Below are 19,699 nucleotides of genomic sequence, written 5' to 3'. Positions count from 1 at the left end.
CCCAAAGATTAAATGTTCGTCAGGTATTGTGGAAAAACTTTGGATTTTTACGTCACATGTGAGATTTCACAACACCGCTCCCGGGTGGGCTCGAACCACCAACCTTTCGGTTAACAGCCGAACGCGCTAACCATTGCGCCAGGGAAGCTCAAAAATTAAATGGTCGTCAGGTATTGTGGAAAAACTTTGGCATTTGACATTACGTTTGAGATCTCACAACACCGCTCCCGGGTGGGCTCGAACCACCAACCTTTCGGTTAACAGCCGAACGCGCTAACCATTGCGCCACGGAAGCCCAAAAATTAAACGGTCGTCAGGTATTGTGGAAAAACTTTGGCTTTTTACGTTACATTTGAGACTTCACAACACGGCAGCCGGGTGGGCTCGAACCACCAACCTTTTGGTTAACATCCGAACGCGCTAACCTTCGAGCCAAGGAAGCTCAGAAATGAAATGGTCGTCAGGTATTGTGGAAAAACTCTGACTTTTTACGTCACATCAGAGACTTCAAAACACCGCTCCCGGATGGGCTCGAACCACAAACCTTTTGAATAAGAGCTGAACGCGCTAACCATTGCGCCACGGAAGCCCAAAAATTAAATGTTCGTCAGATATTTTTAAAATACTCTGAATTTTACGTTACATCTAAGACCTCACAACACCGCTCCCGGATGGGCCCGAACCACCAACCTTTCGGTTAACAGCCGACGGCGTTAACCATTGCGCAACGGAAGCCCAAAGATTAAATGTTCGTCAGGTATTGTGGAAAAACTTTGGATTTTTACGTTACCTGTGAGATTTCACAACTCCGCTCCCGGGTGGGCTCGAACCACCAACCTATTAGTTAACAGCCGAACGCGCTAACCATTGAGCCACGGAAGCCCAAAAATTAAATGGTCGTCAGGTATTGTGGAAAAACTTTGGCTTTTTACGTTACATTTGAGACTTCACAACACTGCTCCCGGGTGGGCTCGAACCACCAACCTTAAGCTTAACATCCGAACACGCTAACCATGGAGCCAAGGAAGCTCAGAAATGAAATGGTCGTCAGGTATTGTGGAAAAACTTTGATTTTACGTCACATCTGAGACCTCACAACACCGCTCACGGATGGGCTCGAACCACCAACCTTTCGGTTAACAGCCGAACGCGCTAACCATTGCGCCACGGAAGCCCAAAAATTAAATGTTCGTCAGTTATTTTTAAAAAACTCTGAATTTTACGTTACATCTAAGACCTCACAACACCGCTCCCAGATGGGCTCGAACCACCAACCTTTCGGTTAACAGCCGACGGCGTTAACCATTGCGCAACGGAAGCCCAAAGATTAAATGTTCGTCAGGTATTGTGGAAAAACTTTGGATTTTTACGTTACATGTGAAAATTCACAACACCGCTCCCGGGTGGGCTCGAACCACCAACCTTTCGTTTAACACCCGAACGCGCTAACCATTGCGCCACGGAAGCTCAAAAATTAAATGGTCGTCAGGTATTGTGGAAAAACTTTGGCATTTGACATTACGTTTGAGATCTCACAACACCGCTCCCGGGTGGGCTCGAACCACCAACCTTACGGTTAACAGCCGAACGCGCTAACCATTGCGCCACGGAAGCTCAAAAATTAAACGGTCGTCAGGTATTGTGGAAAAACTTTGGCTTTTTACGTTACATTTGAGACTTCACAACACGGCAGCCGGGTGGGCTCGAACCACCAACCTTTTGGTTAACATACGAACGCGCTAACCTTCGAGCCAAGGAAGCTCAGAAATGAAATGGTCGTCAGGTATTGTGGAAAAACTCTGACTTTTTACGTCACATCAGAGACTTCAAAACACCGCTCCCGGATGGGCTCGAACCACAAACCTTTTGAATAACAGCTGAACGCGCTAACCATTGCGCCACGGAAGCCCAAAAATAAATGTTCGTCAGATATTTTTAAAAAACTCTGAATTTCACGTTACATCTAAGACCTCACAACACCGCTCCCGGATGGGCTCGAACCACCAACCTTTCGGTTAACAGCCGACGGCGTTAACCATTGCGCAACGGAAGCCCAAAGATTAAATGTTCGTCAGGTATTGTGGAAAAACTTTGTATTTTTACGTTACCTGTGAGATTTCACAACTCCGCTCCCGGGTGGGCTCGAACCACCAACCTATTAGTTAACAGCCGAACGCGCTAACCATTGAGCCACGGAAGCCCAAAAATTAAATGGTCGTCAGGTATTGTGGAAAAACTTTGGCTTTTTACGTTACATTTGAGACTTCACAACACTGCTCCCGGGTGGGCTCGAACCACCAACCTTAAGCTTAACATCCGAACACGCTAACCATGGAGCCAAGGAAGCTCAGAAATGAAATGGTCGTCAGGTATTGTGGAAAAACTTTGACTTTTTACGTCACATCTGAGACTTCACAACACCGCTCCCGAATGGGCTCGAACCACCAACCTTTCGGTTAACAGCCGAACGCGCTAACCATTGCGCCACGGAAGCCCAAAAATTAAATGTTCGTCAGTTATTTTTAAAAAACTCTGAATTTTACGTTACATCTAAGACCTCACAACACCGCTCCCGGATGGGCTCGAACCACCAATCTTTCGGTTAACAGCCGACGGCGTTAACCATTGCGCAACGGAAGCCCAAAGATTAAATGTTCGTCAGGTATTGTGGAAAAACTTTGGATTTTTACGTTACATGTGAGATTTCACAACTCCGCTCCCGGGATGGCTCGAACCACCAACCTATTAGTTAACAGCCGAACGCGCTAACCATTGAGCCGCGGAAGCCCAAAAATTAAATGGTCGTCAGGTATTGTGGAAAAACTTTGGCTTTTTACGTTACATTTGAGACTTCACAACACTGCTCCCGGGTGGGCTCGAACCACCAACCTTAAGCTTAACATCCGAACACGCTAACCATGGAGCCAAGGAAGCTCAGAAATGAAATGGTCGTCAGGTATTGTGGAAAAACTTTGACTTTTTACGTCACATCTGAGACTTCACAACACCGCTCCCGGATGGGCTCGAACCACCAACCTTTCGGTTAACAGCCGAACGCGCTAACCATTGCGCCACGGAAGCCCAAAAATTAAATGTTCGTCAGTTATTTTTAAAAAACTCTGAATTTTACGTTACATCTAAGACCTCACAACACCGCTCCCGGATGGGCTCGAACCACCAATCTTTCGGTTAACAGCCGACGGCGTTAACCATTGCGCAACGGAAGCCCAAAGATTAAATGTTCGTCAGGTATTGTGGAAAAACTTTGGATTTTTACGTTACATTTGAGACTTCACAACACTGCTCCCGGGTGGGCTCGAACCACCAACCTTAAGCTTAACATCCGAACACGCTAACCATGGAGCCAAGGAAGCTCAGAAATGAAATGGTCGTCAGGTATTGTGGAAAAACTTTGACATTTTACGTCACATCTGAGACTTCACAACACCGCTCCCGGATGGGCTCGAACCACCAACCTTTCGGTTAACAGCCGAACGCGCTAAGCATTGCACCACGGAAGCCCAAAAATTAAATGTTCGTCAGTTATTTTTAAAAAACTCTGAATTTTACGTTACATCTAAGACCTCACAACACCGCTCCCGGATGGGCTCGAACCACCAACCTTTCGGTTAACAGCCGACGGCGTTAACCATTGCGCAACGGAAGCCCAAAGATTAAATGTTCGTCAGGTATTGTGGAAAAACTTTGGATTTTTACGTTACATGTGAGATTTCACAACACCGCTCCCGGGTGGGCTCGAACCACCAACCTTTCGGTTAACAGCCGAACGCGCTAACCATTGCGCCACGGAAGCTCAAAAATTAAATGGTCGTCAGGTATTGTGGAAAAACTTTGGCATTTGACATTACGTTTGAGATCTCACAACACCGCTCCCGGGTGGGCTCGAACCACCAACCTTACGGTTAACAGCCGAACACGCTAACCATTGCGCCACGGAAGCTCAAAAATTAAACGGTCGTCAGGTATTGTGGAAAAACTTTGGCTTTTTACGTTACATTTGAGACTTCACAACACGGCATCCGGGTGGGCTCGAACCACCAACCTTTTGGTTAACATCCGAACGCGCTAACCTTCGAGCCAAGGAAGCTCAGAAATGAAATGGTCGTCAGGTATTGTGGAAAAACTCTGACTTTTTACGTCACATCAGAGACTTCAAAACACCGCTCCCGGATGGGCTCGAACCACAAACCTTTTGAATAACAGCTGAACGCGCTAACCATTGCGCCACGGAAGCCCAAAAATTAAATGTTCGTCAGATATTTTTAAAAAACTCTGAATTTTACGTTACATCTAAGACCTCACAACACCGCTCCCGGATGGGCTCGAACCACCAACCTTTCGGTTAACAGCCGACGGCGTTAACCATTGCGGAACGGAAGCCCAAAGATTAAATGTTCGTCAGGTATTGTGGAAAAACTTTGTATTTTTACGTTACCTGTGAGATTTCACAACTCCGCTCCCGGGTGGGCTCGAACCACCAACCTATTAGTTAACAGCCGAACGCGCTAACCATTGAGCCACGGAAGCCCAAAAATTAAATGGTCGTCAGGTATTGTGGAAAAACTTTGGCATTTTACGTTACATTTGAGACTTCACAACACTGCTCCCGGGTGGGCTCGAACCACCAACCTTAAGCTTAACATTCGAACACGCTAACCATGGAGCCAAGGAAGCTCAGAAATGAAATGGTCGTCAGGTATTGTGGAAAAACTTTGACTTTTTACGTCACATCTGAGACTTCACAACACCGCTCCCGGATGGGCTCGAACCACCAACCTTTCGGTTAGCAGCCGAACGCGCTAACCATTGCGCCACGGAAGCCCAAAAATTAAATGTTCGTCAGTTATTTTTAAAAAACTCTGAATTTTACGTTACATCTAAGACCTCACAACACCGCTCCCGGATGGGCTCGAACCACCAACCTTTCGGTTAACAGCCGACGGCGTTAACCATTGCGCAACGGAAGCCCAAAGATTAATTGTTCGTCAGGTATTGTGGAAAAACTTTGGATTTTTACGTTACATGTGAGATTTCACAACACCGCTCCCGGGTGGGCTCGAACCACCAACCTTTCGGTTAACAGCCAAACGCGCTAACCATTGCGCCAGGGAAGCTCAAAAATTAAATGGTCGTCAGGTATTGTGGAAAAACTTTGGCATTTGACATTACGTTTGAGATCTCACAACACCGCTCCCGGGTGGGCTCGAACCACCAACCTTTCGGTTAACAGCCGAACGCGCTAACCATTGCGCCACGGAAGCCCAAAAATTAAACGGTCGTCAGGTATTGTGGAAAAACTTTGGCTTTTTACGTTACATTTGAGACTTCACAACACGGCAGCCGGGTGGGCTCGAACCACCAACCTTTTGGTTAACATCCGAACGCGCTTACCTTCGAGCCAAGGAAGCTCAGAAATGAAATGGTCGTCAGGTATTGTGGAAAAACTCTGACTTTTTACGTCACATCAGAGACTTCAAAACACCGCTCCCGGATGGGCTCGAACCACAAACCTTTTGAATAACAGCTGAACGCGCTAACCATTGCGCCACGGAAGCCCAAAAATTAAATGTTCGTCAGATATTTTTAAAAAACTCTGAATTTTACGTTACATCTAAGACCTCACAACACCGCTCCCAGATGGGCTCGAACCACCAACCTTTCGGTTAACAGCCGACGGCGTTAACCATTGCGCAACGGAAGCCCAAAGATTAAATGTTCGTCAGGTATTGTGGAAAAACTTTGTATTTTTACGTTACCTGTGAGATTTCACAACTCCGCTCCCGGGTGGGCTCGAACCACCAACCTATTAGTTAACAGCCGAACGCGCTAACCATTGAGCCACGGAAGCCCAAAAATTAAATGGTCGTCAGGTATTGTGGAAAAACTTTGGCTTTTTACGTTACATTTGAGACTTCACAACACTGCTCCCGGGTGGGCTCGAACCACCAACCTTAAGCTTAACATCCGAACACGCTAACCATGGAGCCAAGGAAGCTCAGAAATGAAATGGTCGTCAGGTATTGTGGAAAAACTTTGACTTTTTACGTCACATCTGAGACTTCACAACACCGCTCCCGGATGGGCTCGAACCACCAACCTTTCGGTTAGCAGCCGAACGCGCTAACCATTGCGCCACGGAAGCCCAAAAATTAAATGTTCGTCAGTTATTTTTAAAAAACTCTGAATTTTACGTTACATCTAAGACCTCACAACACCGCTCCCGGATGGGCTCGAACCACCAAACTTTCGGTTAACAGCCGACGGCGTTAACCATTGCGCAACGGAAGCCCAAAGATTAAATGTTCGTCAGGTATTGTGGAAAAACTTTGGATTTTTACGTTACATGTGAGATTTCACAACACCGCTCCCGGGTGGGCTCGAACCACCAACCTTTCGGTTAACAGCCGAACGCGCTAACCATTGCGCCAGGGAAGCTCAAAAATTAAATGGTCGTCAGGTATTGTGGAAAAACTTTGGCATTTGACATTACGTTTGAGATCTCACAACACCGCTCCCGGGTGGGCTCGAACCACCAACCTTTCGGTTAACAGCCGAACGCGCTAACCATTGCGCCACGGAAGCCCAAAAATTAAACGGTCGTCAGGTATTGTGGAAAAACTTTGGCTTTTTACGTTACATTTGAGACTTCACAACACGGCAGCCGGGTGGGCTCGAACCACCAACCTTTTGGTTAACATCCGAACGCGCTTACCTTCGAGCCAAGGAAGCTCAGAAATGAAATGGTCGTCAGGTATTGTGGAAAAACTCTGACTTTTTACGTCACATCAGAGACTTCAAAACACCGCTCCCGGATGGGCTCGAACCACAAACCTTTTGAATAACAGCTGAACGCGCTAACCATTGCGCCACGGAAGCCCAAAAATTAAATGTTCGTCAGATATTTTTAAAAAACTCTGAATTTTACGTTACATCTAAGACCTCACAACACCGCTCCCGGATGGGCTCGAACCACCAACCTTTCGGTTAACAGCCGACGGCGTTAACCATTGCGCAACGGAAGCCCAAAGATTAAATGTTCGTCAGGTATTGTGGAAAAACTTTGTATTTTTACGTTACCTGTGAGATTTCACAACTCCGCTCCCGGGTGGGCTCGAACCACCAACCTATTAGTTAACAGCCGAACGCGCTAACCATTGAGCCACGGAAGCCCAAAAATTAAATGGTCGTCAGGTATTGTGGAAAAACTTTGGCTTTTTACGTTACATTTGAGACTTCACAACACTGCTCCCGGGTGGGCTCGAACCACCAACCTTAAGCTTAACATCCGAACACGCTAACCATGGAGCCAAGGAAGCTCAGAAATGAAATGGTCGTCAGGTATTGTGGAAAAACTTTGACTTTTTACGTCACATCTGAGACTTCACAACACCGCTCCCGGATGGGCTCGAACCACCAACCTTTCGGTTAGCAGCCGAACGCGCTAACCATTGCGCCACGGAAGCCCAAAAATTAAATGTTCGTCAGTTATTTTTAAAAAACTCTGAATTTTACGTTACATCTAAGACCTCACAACACCGCTCCCGGATGGGCTCGAACCACCAAACTTTCGGTTAACAGCCGACGGCGTTAACCATTGCGCAACGGAAGCCCAAAGATTAAATGTTCGTCAGGTATTGTGGAAAAACTTTGGATTTTTACGTTACATGTGAGATTTCACAACACCGCTCCCGGGTGGGCTCGAACCACCAACCTTTCGGTTAACAGCCGAACGCGCTAACCATTGCGCCAGGGAAGCTCAAAAATTAAATGGTCGTCAGGTATTGTGGAAAAACTTTGGCATTTGACATTACGTTTGAGATCTCACAACACCGCTCCCGGGTGGGCTCGAACCACCAACCTTTCGGTTAACAGCCGAACGCGCTAACCATTGCGCCACGGAAGCCCAAAAATTAAACGGTCGTCAGGTATTGTGGAAAAACTTTGGCTTTTTACGTTACATTTGAGACTTCACAACACGGCAGCCGGGTGGGCTCGAACCACCAACCTTTTGGTTAACATCCGAACGCGCTTACCTTCGAGCCAAGGAAGCTCAGAAATGAAATGGTCGTCAGGTATTGTGGAAAAACTCTGACTTTTTACGTCACATCAGAGACTTCAAAACACCGCTCCTTGATGGGCTCGAACCACAAACCTTTTGAATAACAGCTGAACGCGCTAACCATTGCGCCACGGAAGCCCAAAAATTAAATGTTCGTCAGATATTTTTAAAAAACTCTGAATTTTACGTTACATCTAAGACCTCACAACACCGCTCCCGGATGGGCTCGAACCACCAACCTTTCGGTTAACAGCCGACGGCGTTAACCATTGCGCAACGGAAGCCCAAAGATTAAATGTTCGTCAGGTATTGTGGAAAAACTTTGTATTTTTACGTTACCTGTGAGATTTCACAACTCCGCTCCCGGGTGGGCTCGAACCACCAACCTATTAGTTAACAGCCGAACGCGCTAACCATTGAGCCACGGAAGCCCAAAAATTAAATGGTCGTCAGGTATTGTGGAAAAACTTTGGCTTTTTACGTTACATTTGAGACTTCACAACACTGCTCCCGGGTGGGCTCGAACCACCAACCTTAAGCTTAACATCCGAACACGCTAACCATGGAGCCAAGGAAGCTCAGAAATGAAATGGTCGTCAGGTATTGTGGAAAAACTTTGACTTTTTACGTCACATCTGAGACTTCACAACACCGCTCCCGGATGGGCTCGAACCACCAACCTTTCGGTTAACAGCCGAACGCGCTAACCATTGCGCCAGGGAAGCTCAAAAATTAAATGGTCGTCAGGTATTGTGGAAAAACTTTGGCATTTGACATTACGTTTGAGATCTCACAACACCGGTCCCGGGTGGGCTCGAACCACCAACCTTTCGGTTAACAGCCGAACGCGCTAACCATTGCGCCACGGAAGCCCAAAAATTAAACGGTCGTCAGGTATTGTGGAAAAACTTTGGCTTTTTACGTTACATTTGAGACTTCACAACACGGCAGCCGGGTGGGCTCGAACCACCAACCTTTTGGTTAACATCCGAACGCGCTAACCTTCGAGCCAAGGAAGCTCAGAAATGAAATGGTCGTCAGGTATTGTGGAAAAACTCTGACTTTTTACGTCACATCAGAGACTTCAAAACACCGCTCCCGGATGGGCTCGAACCACAAACCTTTTGAATAAGAGCTGAACGCGCTAACCATTGCGCCACGGAAGCCCAAAAATTAAATGTTCGTCAGTTATTTTTAAAAAACTCTGAATTTTACGTTACATCTAAGACCTCACAACACCGCTCCCGGATGGGCTCGAACCACCAATCTTTCGGTTAACAGCCGACGGCGTTAACCATTGCGCAACGGAAGCCCAAAGATTAAATGTTCGTCAGGTATTGTGGAAAAACTTTGGATTTTTACGTTACATGTGAGATTTCACAACTCCGCTCCCGGGATGGCTCGAACCACCAACCTATTAGTTAACAGCCGAACGCGCTAACCATTGAGCCGCGGAAGCCCAAAAATTAAATGGTCGTCAGGTATTGTGGAAAAACTTTGGCTTTTTACGTTACATTTGAGACTTCACAACACTGCTCCCGGGTGGGCTCGAACCACCAACCTTAAGCTTAACATCCGAACACGCTAACCATGGAGCCAAGGAAGCTCAGAAATGAAATGGTCGTCAGGTATTGTGGAAAAACTTTGACTTTTTACGTCACATCTGAGACTTCACAACACCGCTCCCGGATGGGCTCGAACCACCAACCTTTCGGTTAACAGCCGAACGCGCTAACCATTGCGCCACGGAAGCCCAAAAATTAAATGTTCGTCAGTTATTTTTAAAAAACTCTGAATTTTACGTTACATCTAAGACCTCACAACACCGCTCCCGGATGGGCTCGAACCACCAATCTTTCGGTTACCAGCCGACGGCGTTAACCATTGCGCAACGGAAGCCCAAAGATTAAATGTTCGTCAGGTATTGTGGAAAAACTTTGGATTTTTACGTTACATGTGAGATTTCACAACACCGCTCCCGGGTGGGCTCGAACCACCAACCTTTCGGTTAACAGCCGAACGCGCTAACCATTGCGCCACGGAAGCTTAAAAATTAAACGGTCGTCAGGTATTGTGGAAAAACTTTGGCTTTTTACGTTACATTTGAGACTTCACAACACTGCTCCCGGGTGGGCTCGAACCACCAACCTTAAGCTTAACATCCGAACACGCTAACCATGGAGCCAAGGAAGCTCAGAAATGAAATGGTCGTCAGGTATTGTGGAAAAACTTTGACTTTTTACGTCACATCTGAGACTTCACAACACCGCTCCCGGATGGGCTCGAACCACCAACCTTTCGGTTAACAGCCGAACGCGCTAAGCATTGCGCCACGGAAGCCCAAAAATTAAATGTTCGTCAGTTATTTTTAAAAAACTCTGAATTTTACGTTACATCTAAGACCTCACAACACCGCTCCCGGATGGGCTCGAACCACCAACCTTTCGGTTAACAGCCGACGGCGTTAACCATTGCGCAACGGAAGCCCAAAGATTAAATGTTCGTCAGGTATTGTGGAAAAACTTTGGATTTTTACGTTACATGTGAGATTTCACAACACCGCTCCCGGGTGGGCTCGAACCACCAACCTTTCGGTTAACAGCCGAACGCGCTAACCATTGCGCCACGGAAGCTCAAAAATTAAATGGTCGTCAGGTATTGTGCAAAAACTTTGGCATTTGACATTACGTTTGAGATCTCACAACACCGCTCCCGGGTGGGCTCGAACCACCAACCTTTCTGTTAACAGCCGAACGCGCTAACCATTGCGCCACGGAAGCTCAAAAATTAAACGGTCGTCAGGTATTGTGGAAAAACTTTGGCTTTTTACGTTACATTTGAGACTTCACAACACGGCAGCCGGGTGGGCTCGAACCACCAACCTTTTGGTTAACATCCGAACGCGCTAACCTTCGAGCCAAGGAAGCTCAGAAATGAAATGGTCGTCAGGTATTGTGGAAAAACTCTGACTTTTTACGTCACATCAGAGACTTCAAAACACCGCTCCCGGATGGGCTCGAACCACAAACCTTTTGAATAACAGCTGAACGCGCTAACCATTGCGCCACGGAAGCCCAAAAATTAAATGTTCGTCAGATATTTTTAAAAAACTCTGAATTTTACGTTACATCTAAGACCTCACAACACCGCTCCCGGATGGGCTCGAACCACCAACCTTTCGGTTAACAGCCGACGGCGTTAACCATTGCGCAACGGAAGCCCAAAGATTAAATGTTCGTCAGGTATTGTGGAAAAACTTTGGATTTTTACGTTACCTATGAGATTTCACAACTCCGCTCCCGGGTGGGCTCGAACCACCAACCTATTAGTTAACAGCCGAACGCGCTAACCATTGAGCCACGGAAGCCCAAAAATTAAATGGTCGTCAGGTATTGTGGAAAAACTTTGGCTTTTTACGTTACATTTGAGACTTCACAACACTGCTCCCGGGTGGGCTCGAGACACCAACCTTAAGCTTAACATCCGAACACGCTAACCATGGAGCCAAGGAAGCTCAGAAATGAAATGGTCGTCAGGTATTGTGGAAAAACTTTGACTTTTTACGTCACATCTGAGAATTCACAACACCGCTCCCGGATGGGCTCGAACCACCAACCTTTCGGTTAACAGCCGAACACGCTAACCATTGCGCCACGGAAGCCCAAAAATTAAATGTTCGTCAGTTATTTTTAAAAAACTCTGAATTTTACGTTACATCTAAGACCTCACAACACCGCTCCCGGATGGGCTCGAACCACTAACCTTTCGGTTAACAGCCGACGGCGTTAACCATTGCGCAACGGAAGCCCAAAGATTAAATGTTCGTCAGGTATTGTGGAAAAACTTTGGATTTTTACGTTACATGTGAGATTTCACAACACCGCTCCCGGGTGGGCTCGAACCACCAACCTTTCGGTTAACAGCCGAACGCGCTAACCATTGCGCCACGGAAGCTCAAAAATTAAACGGTCGTCAGGTATTGTGGAAAAACTTTGGCTTTTTACGTTACATTTGAGACTTCACAACACTGCTCCCGGGTGGGCTCGAACCACCAACCTTAAGCTTAACATCCGAACACGCTAACCATGGAGCCAAGGAAGCTCAGAAATGAAATGGTCGTCAGGTATTGTGGAAAAACTTTGACTTTTTACGTCACATCTGAGACTTCACAACACCGCTCCCGGATGGGCTCGAACCACCAACCTTTCGGTTAACAGCCGAACGCGCTAACCATTGCGCCACGGAAGCCCAAAAATTAAATGTTCGTCAGTTATTTTTAAAAAACTCTGAATTTTACGTTACATCTAAGACCTCACAACACCGCTCCCGGATGGGCTCGAACCACCAACCTTTCGGTTAACAGCCGACGGCGTTAACCATTGCGCAACAAAAGCCCAAAGATTAAATGTTCGTCAGGTATTGTGGAAAAACTTTGGATTTTTACGTTACATGTGAGATTTCACAACTCCGCTCCCGGGTGGGCTCGAACCACAAACCTATTAGTTAACAGCCGAACGCGCTAACCATTGAGCCGCGGAAGCCCAAAAATTAAATGGTCGTCAGGTATTGTGGAAAAACTTTGGCTTTTTACGTTACATTTGAGACTTCACAACACTGCTCCCGGGTGGGCTCGAACCACCAACCTTAAGCTTAACATCCGAACACGCTAACCATGGAGCCAAGGAAGCTCAGAAATGAAATGGTCGTCAGGTATTGTGGAAAAACTTTGACTTTTTACGTCACATCTGAGACTTCACAACACCGCTCCCGGATGGGCTCGAACCACCAACCTTTCGGTTAACAGCCGAACGCGCTAACCATTGCGCCACGGAAGCCCAAAAATTAAATGTTCGTCAGTTATTTTTAAAAAACTCTGAATTTTACGTTACATCTAAGACCTCACAACACCGCTCCCGGATGGGCTCGAACCACCAATCTTTCGGTTAACAGCCGACGGCGTTAACCATTGCGCAACGGAAGCCCAAAGATTAAATGTTCGTCAGGTATTGTGGAAAAACTTTGGATTTTTACGTTACATGTGAGATTTCACAACACCGCTCCCGGGTGGGCTCGAACCACCAACCTTTCGGTTAACAGCCGAACGCGCTAACCATTGCGCCACGGAAGCTCAAAAATTAAACGGTCGTCAGGTATTGTGGAAAAACTTTGGCTTTTTACGTTACATTTGAGACTTCACAACACTGCTCCCGGGTGGGCTCGAACCACCAACCTTAAGCTTAACATCCGAACACGCTAACCATGGAGCTAAGGAAGCTCAGAAATGAAATGGTCGTCAGGTATTGTGGAAAAACTTTGACTTTTTACGTCACATCTGAGACTTCACAACACCGCTCCCGGATGGGCTCGAACCACCAACCTTTCGGTTAACAGCCGAACGCGCTAAGCATTGCGCCACGGAAGCCCAAAAATTAAATGTTCGTCAGTTATTTTTAAAAAACTCTGAATTTTACGTTACATCTAAGACCTCACAACACCGCTCCCGGATGGGCTCGAACCACCAACCTTTCGGTTAACAGCCGACGGCGTTAACCATTGCGCAACGGAAGCCCAAAGATTAAATGTTCGTCAGGTATTGTGGAAAAACTTTGGATTTTTACGTTACATGTGAGATTTCACAACACCGCTCCCGGGTGGGCTCGAACCACCAACCTTTCGGTTAACAGCCGAACGCGCTAACCATTGCGCCACGGAAGCTCAAAAATTAAATGGTCGTCAGGTATTGTGCAAAAACTTTGGCATTTGACATTACGTTTGAGATCTCACAACACCGCTCCCGGGTGGGCTCGAACCACCAACCTTTCTGTTAACAGCCGAACGCGCTAACCATTGCGCCACGGAAGCTCAAAAATTAAACGGTCGTCAGGTATTGTGGAAAAACTTTGGCTTTTTACGTTACATTTGAGACTTCACAACACGGCAGCCGGGTGGGCTCGAACCACCAACCTTTTGGTTAACATCCGAACGCGCTAACCTTCGAGCCAAGGAAGCTCAGAAATGAAATGGTCGTCAGGTATTGTGGAAAACCTCTGACTTTTTACGTCACATCAGAGACTTCAAAACACCGCTCCCGGATGGGCTCGAACCACAAACCTTTTGAATAACAGCTGAACGCGCTAACCATTGCGCCACGGAAGCCCAAAAATTAAATGTTCGTCAGATATTTTTAAAAAACTCTGAATTTTACGTTACATCTAAGACCTCACAACACCGCTCCCGGATGGGCTCGAACCACCAACCTTTCGGTTAACAGCCGACGGCGTTAACCATTGCGCAACGGAAGCCCAAAGATTAAATGTTCGTCAGGTATTGTGGAAAAACTTTGGATTTTTACGTTACCTATGAGATTTCACAACTCCGCTCCCGGGTGGGCTCGAACCACCAACCTATTAGTTAACAGCCGAACGCGCTAACCATTGAGCCACGGAAGCCCAAAAATTAAATGGTCGTCAGGTATTGTGGAAAAACTTTGGCTTTTTACGTTACATTTGAGACTTCACAACACTGCTCCCGGGTGGGCTCGAACCACCAACCTTAAGCTTAACATCCGAACACGCTAACCATGGAGCCAAGGAAGCTCAGAAATGAAATGGTCGTCAGGTATTGTGGAAAAACTTTGGCTTTTTACGTTACATTTGAGACTTCACAACACTGCTCCCGGGTGGGCTCGAACCACAAACCTTAAGCTTAACATCCGAACACGCTAACCATGGAGCCAAGGAAGCTCAGAAATGAAATGGTCGTCAGGTATTGTGGAAAAACTCTGAATTTTACGTTACATCTAAGACCTCACAACACCGCTCCCGGATGGGCTCGAACCACCAACCTTTCGGCTAACAGCCGACGGCGTTAACCATTGCGCAACGGAAGCCCAAAGATTAAATGTTCGTCAGGTATTGTGGAAAAACTTTGGATTTTTACGTTACATGTGAGATTTCACAACACCGCTCCCGGGTGGGCTCGAACCACCAACCTTTCGGTTAACAGCCGAACGCGCTAACCATCGCGCCACGGAAGCTTAAAAATTAAACGGTCGTCAGGCATTGTGGAAAAACTTTGGCTTTTTACGTTACATTTGAGACTTCACAACACGGCAGCCGGGTGGGCTCGAACCACCAACCTTTTGGTTAACATCCGAACGCGCTAACCTTCGAGCCAAGGAAGCTCAGAAATGAAATGGTCGTCAGGTATTGTGGAAAAACTCTGACTTTTTACGTCACTTCAGAGACTTCAAAACACCGCTCCCGGATGGGCTCGAACCACAAACCTTTTGAATAACAGCAGAACGCTCTAACCATTGCGCCACGGAAGACCAAAAATTAAATGTTCGTCAGTTATTTTTAAAAAACTCTGCATTTTACGTTACATCTAAGACCTCACATTACCGCTCCCGGATGGGCTCGAACCACCAACCTTTCGGTTAACAGCCGACGGCGTTAACCATTGTGCAACGGAAGCCCAAAGATTAAATGTTCGTTAGGTATTGTGGAAAAACTTTGACTATTTACGTCACATCTGAGACTTCACAACACCGCTCCCGGATGGGCTCGAACCACAAACCTTTTGAATAACAGCTGAACGCTCTAACCATTGCGCCACGGAAGCCCAAAAATTAAATGTTCGTCAGTTATTTTTAAAAAACTGTGAATTTTACGTTACATCTAAGACCTCACAACACAGCTCCCGGATGGGCACGAACCACCAACCTTTCGGTTAACAGCCGACGGCGTTAACCATTGCGCAACGGAAGCCCAAAGATTAAATGTTCGTCAGGTATTGTGGAAAAACTTTGGAGTTTTACGTTACCTGTGAGATTTCACAACACCGCTCCCGGGTGGGCTCGAAGCACCAACCTTTCGGTTAACAGCCGAACGCGCTAACCATTGCGCCACGGAAGCCCAACGATTAAATGTTCGTCAGGTATTGTGGAAAAACTTTGGATTTTTACGTTACATGTGAGATTTCACAACACCGCTCTTGGGTGGGTTCGAACCACCAACCTCTCGGTTAACAGCCGACGGCGTTTACCATTGCGCAACGGAAGCCCAAAGATTAAATGTTCGTCAGGTATTGTGGAAAAACTTTGACTTTTTACGTCACATCTGAGACCTCACAACACCGCTCACGGATGGGCTCGAACCACTAACCTTTCGGTTAACAGCCGAACGCGCTAACCATTGCGCCACGGAAGCCCAAAAATTAAATGGTCGTCGGGTATTGTGGAAACACTTTGGCATTTTACGTTACATGTGAGAGCTCACAACACCGCTCCCGGGTGGGCTCGAACCACCAACCTTTCTGTTAACAGCCGAACGCGCTAACCATTGCGCCACAGAAGCCCAAAGATTAAATGTTCGTCAGGTATTTTTTAAAAAACTCTGAGTTTTACGTTACCTGTGAGATTTCACAACACCGCTCCCGGGTGGGCTCGAACCACCAACCTTTCGGTTAACAGCCGAACGCGCTAACCATTGCGCCACGGAAGCCCAACGATTAAATGTTCGTCAGATATTGTGGAAAAACTTTGGATTTTTACGTTACATGTGAGATTTCACAACACCGCTCTTGGGTGGGCTCGAACCACCAACCTTTCGGTTAACAGCCGACGGCGTTAACCATTGCGCAACGGAAGCCCAAAGATTAAATGTTCGTCAGGTATTGTGGAAAAACTTTGACTTTTTACGTCACATCTCAGACCACACAACACCGCTCACGGATGGGCTCGAACCACCAACCTTTCGGTTAACAGCCGAACGCGCTAACCATTGCGCCACGGAAGCCCAAAAATTAAATGGTCGTCGGGTATTGTGGAAACACTTTGGCTTTTTACGTTACATGTGAGAGCTCACAACACCGCTCCCGGGTGGGCTCGAACCACCAACCTTTCTGTTAACAGCCGAACGCGCTAACCATTGCGCCACAGAAGCCCAAAGATTAAATGTTCGTCAGGTATTTTTAAAAAACTCTGAATTTTACGTTACATCTAAGACCTCACAACACCGCTCCCGGATGGGCTCGAACCACCAACCTTTCGGTTAACAGCCGAACGCGCTAACCATTGCGCCACAGAAGCCCAAAGATTAAATGTTCGTCAGGTATTTTTAAAAAACTCTGAGTTTTACGTTACCTGTGAGATTTCACAACACCGCTCCCGGGTGGGCTCGAACCACCAACCTTTCGGTTAACAGCCGAACGCGCTAACCATTGCGCCACGGAAGCCCAACGATTAAATGTTCGTCAGGTATTGTGGAAAAACTTTGGATTTTTACGTTACATGTGAGATTTCACAACACCGCTCTTGGGTGGGCTCGAACCACCAACCTTTCGGTTAACAGCCGACGGCGTTAACCATTGCGCAACGGAAGCCCAAAGATTAAATGTTCGTCAGGTATTGTGGAAAAACTTTGACTTTTTACGTCACATCTCAGACCTCACAACACCGCTCACGGATGGGCTCGAACCACCAACCTTTCGGTTAACAGCCGAACGCGCTAACCATTGCGCCACGGAAGCCCAAAAATTAAATGGTCGTCGGGTATTGTGGAAACACTTTGGCTTTTTACGTTACATGTGAGAGCTCACAACACCGCTCCCGGGTGGGCTCGAACCACCAACCTTTCTGTTAACAGCCGAACGCGCTAACCATTGCGCCACAGAAGCCCAAAGATTAAATGTTCGTCAGGTATTTTTAAAAAACTCTGAATTTTACGTTACATCTAAGACCTCACAACACCGCTCCCGGATGGGCTCGAACCACCAACCTTTCGGTTAACAGCCGAACGCGCTAACCATTGCGCCACGGAAGCCCAAAAATTAAATGTTCGTCAGTTATTTTTAAAAAACTCTGAATTTTACGTTACATCTAAGACCTCACAACACCGCTCCCGGATGGGCTCGAACCACCAACCTTTCTGTTAACAGCCGAACGCGCTAACCATTGCGCCACAGAAGCCCAAAGATTAAATGTTCGTCAGGTATTTTTAAAAAACTCTGAATTTTACGTTACATCTAAGACCTCACAACACCGCTCCCGGATGGGCTCGAACCACCAACCTTTCGGTTAACAGCCGAACGCGCTAACCATTGCGCCACAGAAGCCCAAAGATTAAATGTTCGTCAGGTATTTTTAAAAAACTCTGAGTTTTACGTTACCTGTGAGATTTCACAACACCGCTCCCGGGTGGGCTCGAACCACCAACCTTTCGGTTAACAGCCGAACGCGCTAACCATTGCGCCACGGAAGCCCAACGATTAAATGTTCGTCAGGTATTGTGGAAAAACTTTGGATTTTTACGTTACATGTGAGATTTCACAACACCGCTCTTGGGTGGGCTCGAACCACCAACCTTTCGGTTAACAGCCGACGGCGTTAACCATTGCGCAACGGAAGCCCAAAGATTAAATGTTCGTCAGGTATTGTGGAAAAACTTTGACTTTTTACGTCACATCTCAGACCTCACAACACCGCTCACGGATGGGCTCGAACCACCAACCTTTCGGTTAACAGCCGAACGCGCTAACCATTGCGCCACGGAAGCCCAAAAATTAAATGGTCGTCGGGTATTGTGGAAACACTTTGGCTTTTTACGTTACATGTGAGAGCTCACAACACCGCTCCCGGGTGGGCTCGAACCACCAACCTTTCTGTTAACAGCCGAACGCGCTAACCATTGCGCCACAGAAGCCCAAAGATTAAATGTTCGTCAGGTATTTTTAAAAAACTCTGAATTTTACGTTACATCTAAGACCTCACAACACCGCTCCCGGATGGGCTCGAACCACCAACCTTTCGGTTAACAGCCGAACGCGCTAACCATTGCGCCACGGAAGCCCAAAAATTAAATGTTCGTCAGTTATTTTTAAAAAACTCTGAATTTTACGTTACATCTAAGACCTCACAACACCGCTCCCGGATGGGCTCGAACCACCAACCTTTCGGTTAACAGCCGACGGCGTTAACCATTGCGCAACGGAAGCCCAAAGATAAAATGTTCGTCAGGTATTGTGGAAAAACTTTGGATTTTTACGTTACATGTGAGATTTCACAACACCGCTCCCGGGTGGGCTCGAACCACCAACCTTTCGGTTAACAGCCGAACGCGCTAACCATTGCGCCACGGAAGCCCAAAAATTAAATGTTCGTCAGGTATTGTGGAAAAACTTTGACTTTTTACGTCACATCTGAGACCTCACAACACCGCTCCCGGATGGTCTCGAACCACCAACCTTTCAGTTAACAGCCGAACGCGCTAACCATTGCGCCACGGAAGCCCAAAGATTAAATGTTCGTCAGGTATTGTGGAAAAACTCTGAATTTTACGTTACATCTATGACCTCACAACACCGCTCCCGGATGGGCTCGAACCACCAACCTTTCGGTTAACAGCCGACGGCGTTAACCATTGCGCAACGGAAGCCCAAAGATTAAATGTTCGTCAGGTATTGTGGAAAAACTTTGGATTTTTACGTTACATGTGAGATTTCACAACACCGCTCCCGGGTGGGCTCGAGCCACCAACCTTTCGGTTAACAGCCGAACGCGCTAACCATTGCGCCACGGAAGCCCAAAGATTAAACGGTCGTCAGGTATTGTGGAAAAAC

At 46.9% G+C, this 19,699-nt stretch overlaps 17 non-coding genes across 17 annotated transcripts; all 17 read right to left on the bottom strand.

Annotated features, from left to right (window-relative positions):
- Window positions 1–222: 222 nt before the first annotated feature.
- On the bottom strand, window positions 223–295 carry TRNAN-GUU (transfer RNA asparagine (anticodon GUU)). The gene has a single exon. It is a non-coding gene; the product is annotated as a tRNA-Asn (tRNA).
- A 3,446-nt stretch (window positions 296–3,741) lies between these two features.
- TRNAN-GUU (transfer RNA asparagine (anticodon GUU)) lies at window positions 3,742–3,814 on the bottom strand. The gene has a single exon. It is a non-coding gene; the product is annotated as a tRNA-Asn (tRNA).
- Window positions 3,815–4,769: 955 nt separating this feature from the next.
- On the bottom strand, window positions 4,770–4,842 carry TRNAS-GCU (transfer RNA serine (anticodon GCU)). The gene has a single exon. It is a non-coding gene; the product is annotated as a tRNA-Ser (tRNA).
- A 367-nt stretch (window positions 4,843–5,209) lies between these two features.
- TRNAN-GUU (transfer RNA asparagine (anticodon GUU)) lies at window positions 5,210–5,282 on the bottom strand. The gene has a single exon. It is a non-coding gene; the product is annotated as a tRNA-Asn (tRNA).
- Window positions 5,283–6,090: 808 nt separating this feature from the next.
- Window positions 6,091–6,163, bottom strand: TRNAS-GCU (transfer RNA serine (anticodon GCU)). The gene has a single exon. It is a non-coding gene; the product is annotated as a tRNA-Ser (tRNA).
- A 367-nt stretch (window positions 6,164–6,530) lies between these two features.
- Window positions 6,531–6,603, bottom strand: TRNAN-GUU (transfer RNA asparagine (anticodon GUU)). Its single transcript has one exon. It is a non-coding gene; the product is annotated as a tRNA-Asn (tRNA).
- Window positions 6,604–7,411: 808 nt separating this feature from the next.
- On the bottom strand, window positions 7,412–7,484 carry TRNAS-GCU (transfer RNA serine (anticodon GCU)). Its single transcript has one exon. It is a non-coding gene; the product is annotated as a tRNA-Ser (tRNA).
- A 367-nt stretch (window positions 7,485–7,851) lies between these two features.
- Window positions 7,852–7,924, bottom strand: TRNAN-GUU (transfer RNA asparagine (anticodon GUU)). The gene has a single exon. It is a non-coding gene; the product is annotated as a tRNA-Asn (tRNA).
- A 2,129-nt stretch (window positions 7,925–10,053) lies between these two features.
- TRNAN-GUU (transfer RNA asparagine (anticodon GUU)) lies at window positions 10,054–10,126 on the bottom strand. The gene has a single exon. It is a non-coding gene; the product is annotated as a tRNA-Asn (tRNA).
- A 514-nt stretch (window positions 10,127–10,640) lies between these two features.
- On the bottom strand, window positions 10,641–10,713 carry TRNAN-GUU (transfer RNA asparagine (anticodon GUU)). The gene has a single exon. It is a non-coding gene; the product is annotated as a tRNA-Asn (tRNA).
- Window positions 10,714–11,961: 1,248 nt separating this feature from the next.
- TRNAN-GUU (transfer RNA asparagine (anticodon GUU)) lies at window positions 11,962–12,034 on the bottom strand. Its single transcript has one exon. It is a non-coding gene; the product is annotated as a tRNA-Asn (tRNA).
- Window positions 12,035–13,135: 1,101 nt separating this feature from the next.
- TRNAN-GUU (transfer RNA asparagine (anticodon GUU)) lies at window positions 13,136–13,208 on the bottom strand. Its single transcript has one exon. It is a non-coding gene; the product is annotated as a tRNA-Asn (tRNA).
- A 514-nt stretch (window positions 13,209–13,722) lies between these two features.
- Window positions 13,723–13,795, bottom strand: TRNAN-GUU (transfer RNA asparagine (anticodon GUU)). The gene has a single exon. It is a non-coding gene; the product is annotated as a tRNA-Asn (tRNA).
- Window positions 13,796–16,511: 2,716 nt separating this feature from the next.
- TRNAN-GUU (transfer RNA asparagine (anticodon GUU)) lies at window positions 16,512–16,584 on the bottom strand. The gene has a single exon. It is a non-coding gene; the product is annotated as a tRNA-Asn (tRNA).
- Window positions 16,585–17,244: 660 nt separating this feature from the next.
- Window positions 17,245–17,317, bottom strand: TRNAN-GUU (transfer RNA asparagine (anticodon GUU)). The gene has a single exon. It is a non-coding gene; the product is annotated as a tRNA-Asn (tRNA).
- Window positions 17,318–18,269: 952 nt separating this feature from the next.
- Window positions 18,270–18,342, bottom strand: TRNAN-GUU (transfer RNA asparagine (anticodon GUU)). Its single transcript has one exon. It is a non-coding gene; the product is annotated as a tRNA-Asn (tRNA).
- An 807-nt stretch (window positions 18,343–19,149) lies between these two features.
- TRNAN-GUU (transfer RNA asparagine (anticodon GUU)) lies at window positions 19,150–19,222 on the bottom strand. The gene has a single exon. It is a non-coding gene; the product is annotated as a tRNA-Asn (tRNA).
- Window positions 19,223–19,699: the final 477 nt, after the last annotated feature.

This window comes from Phalangium opilio, unplaced genomic scaffold (assembly GCF_054372755.1).
Source record: "Phalangium opilio isolate 3A_F unplaced genomic scaffold, DU_Popi_V2 ptg000352l_1, whole genome shotgun sequence".
Classification (NCBI taxonomy): domain Eukaryota; kingdom Metazoa; phylum Arthropoda; class Arachnida; order Opiliones; family Phalangiidae; genus Phalangium; species Phalangium opilio.
The sequence above is the reverse complement of the archived record's forward strand: the minus strand, read 5'-3'. Positions and strand labels throughout refer to the sequence as shown.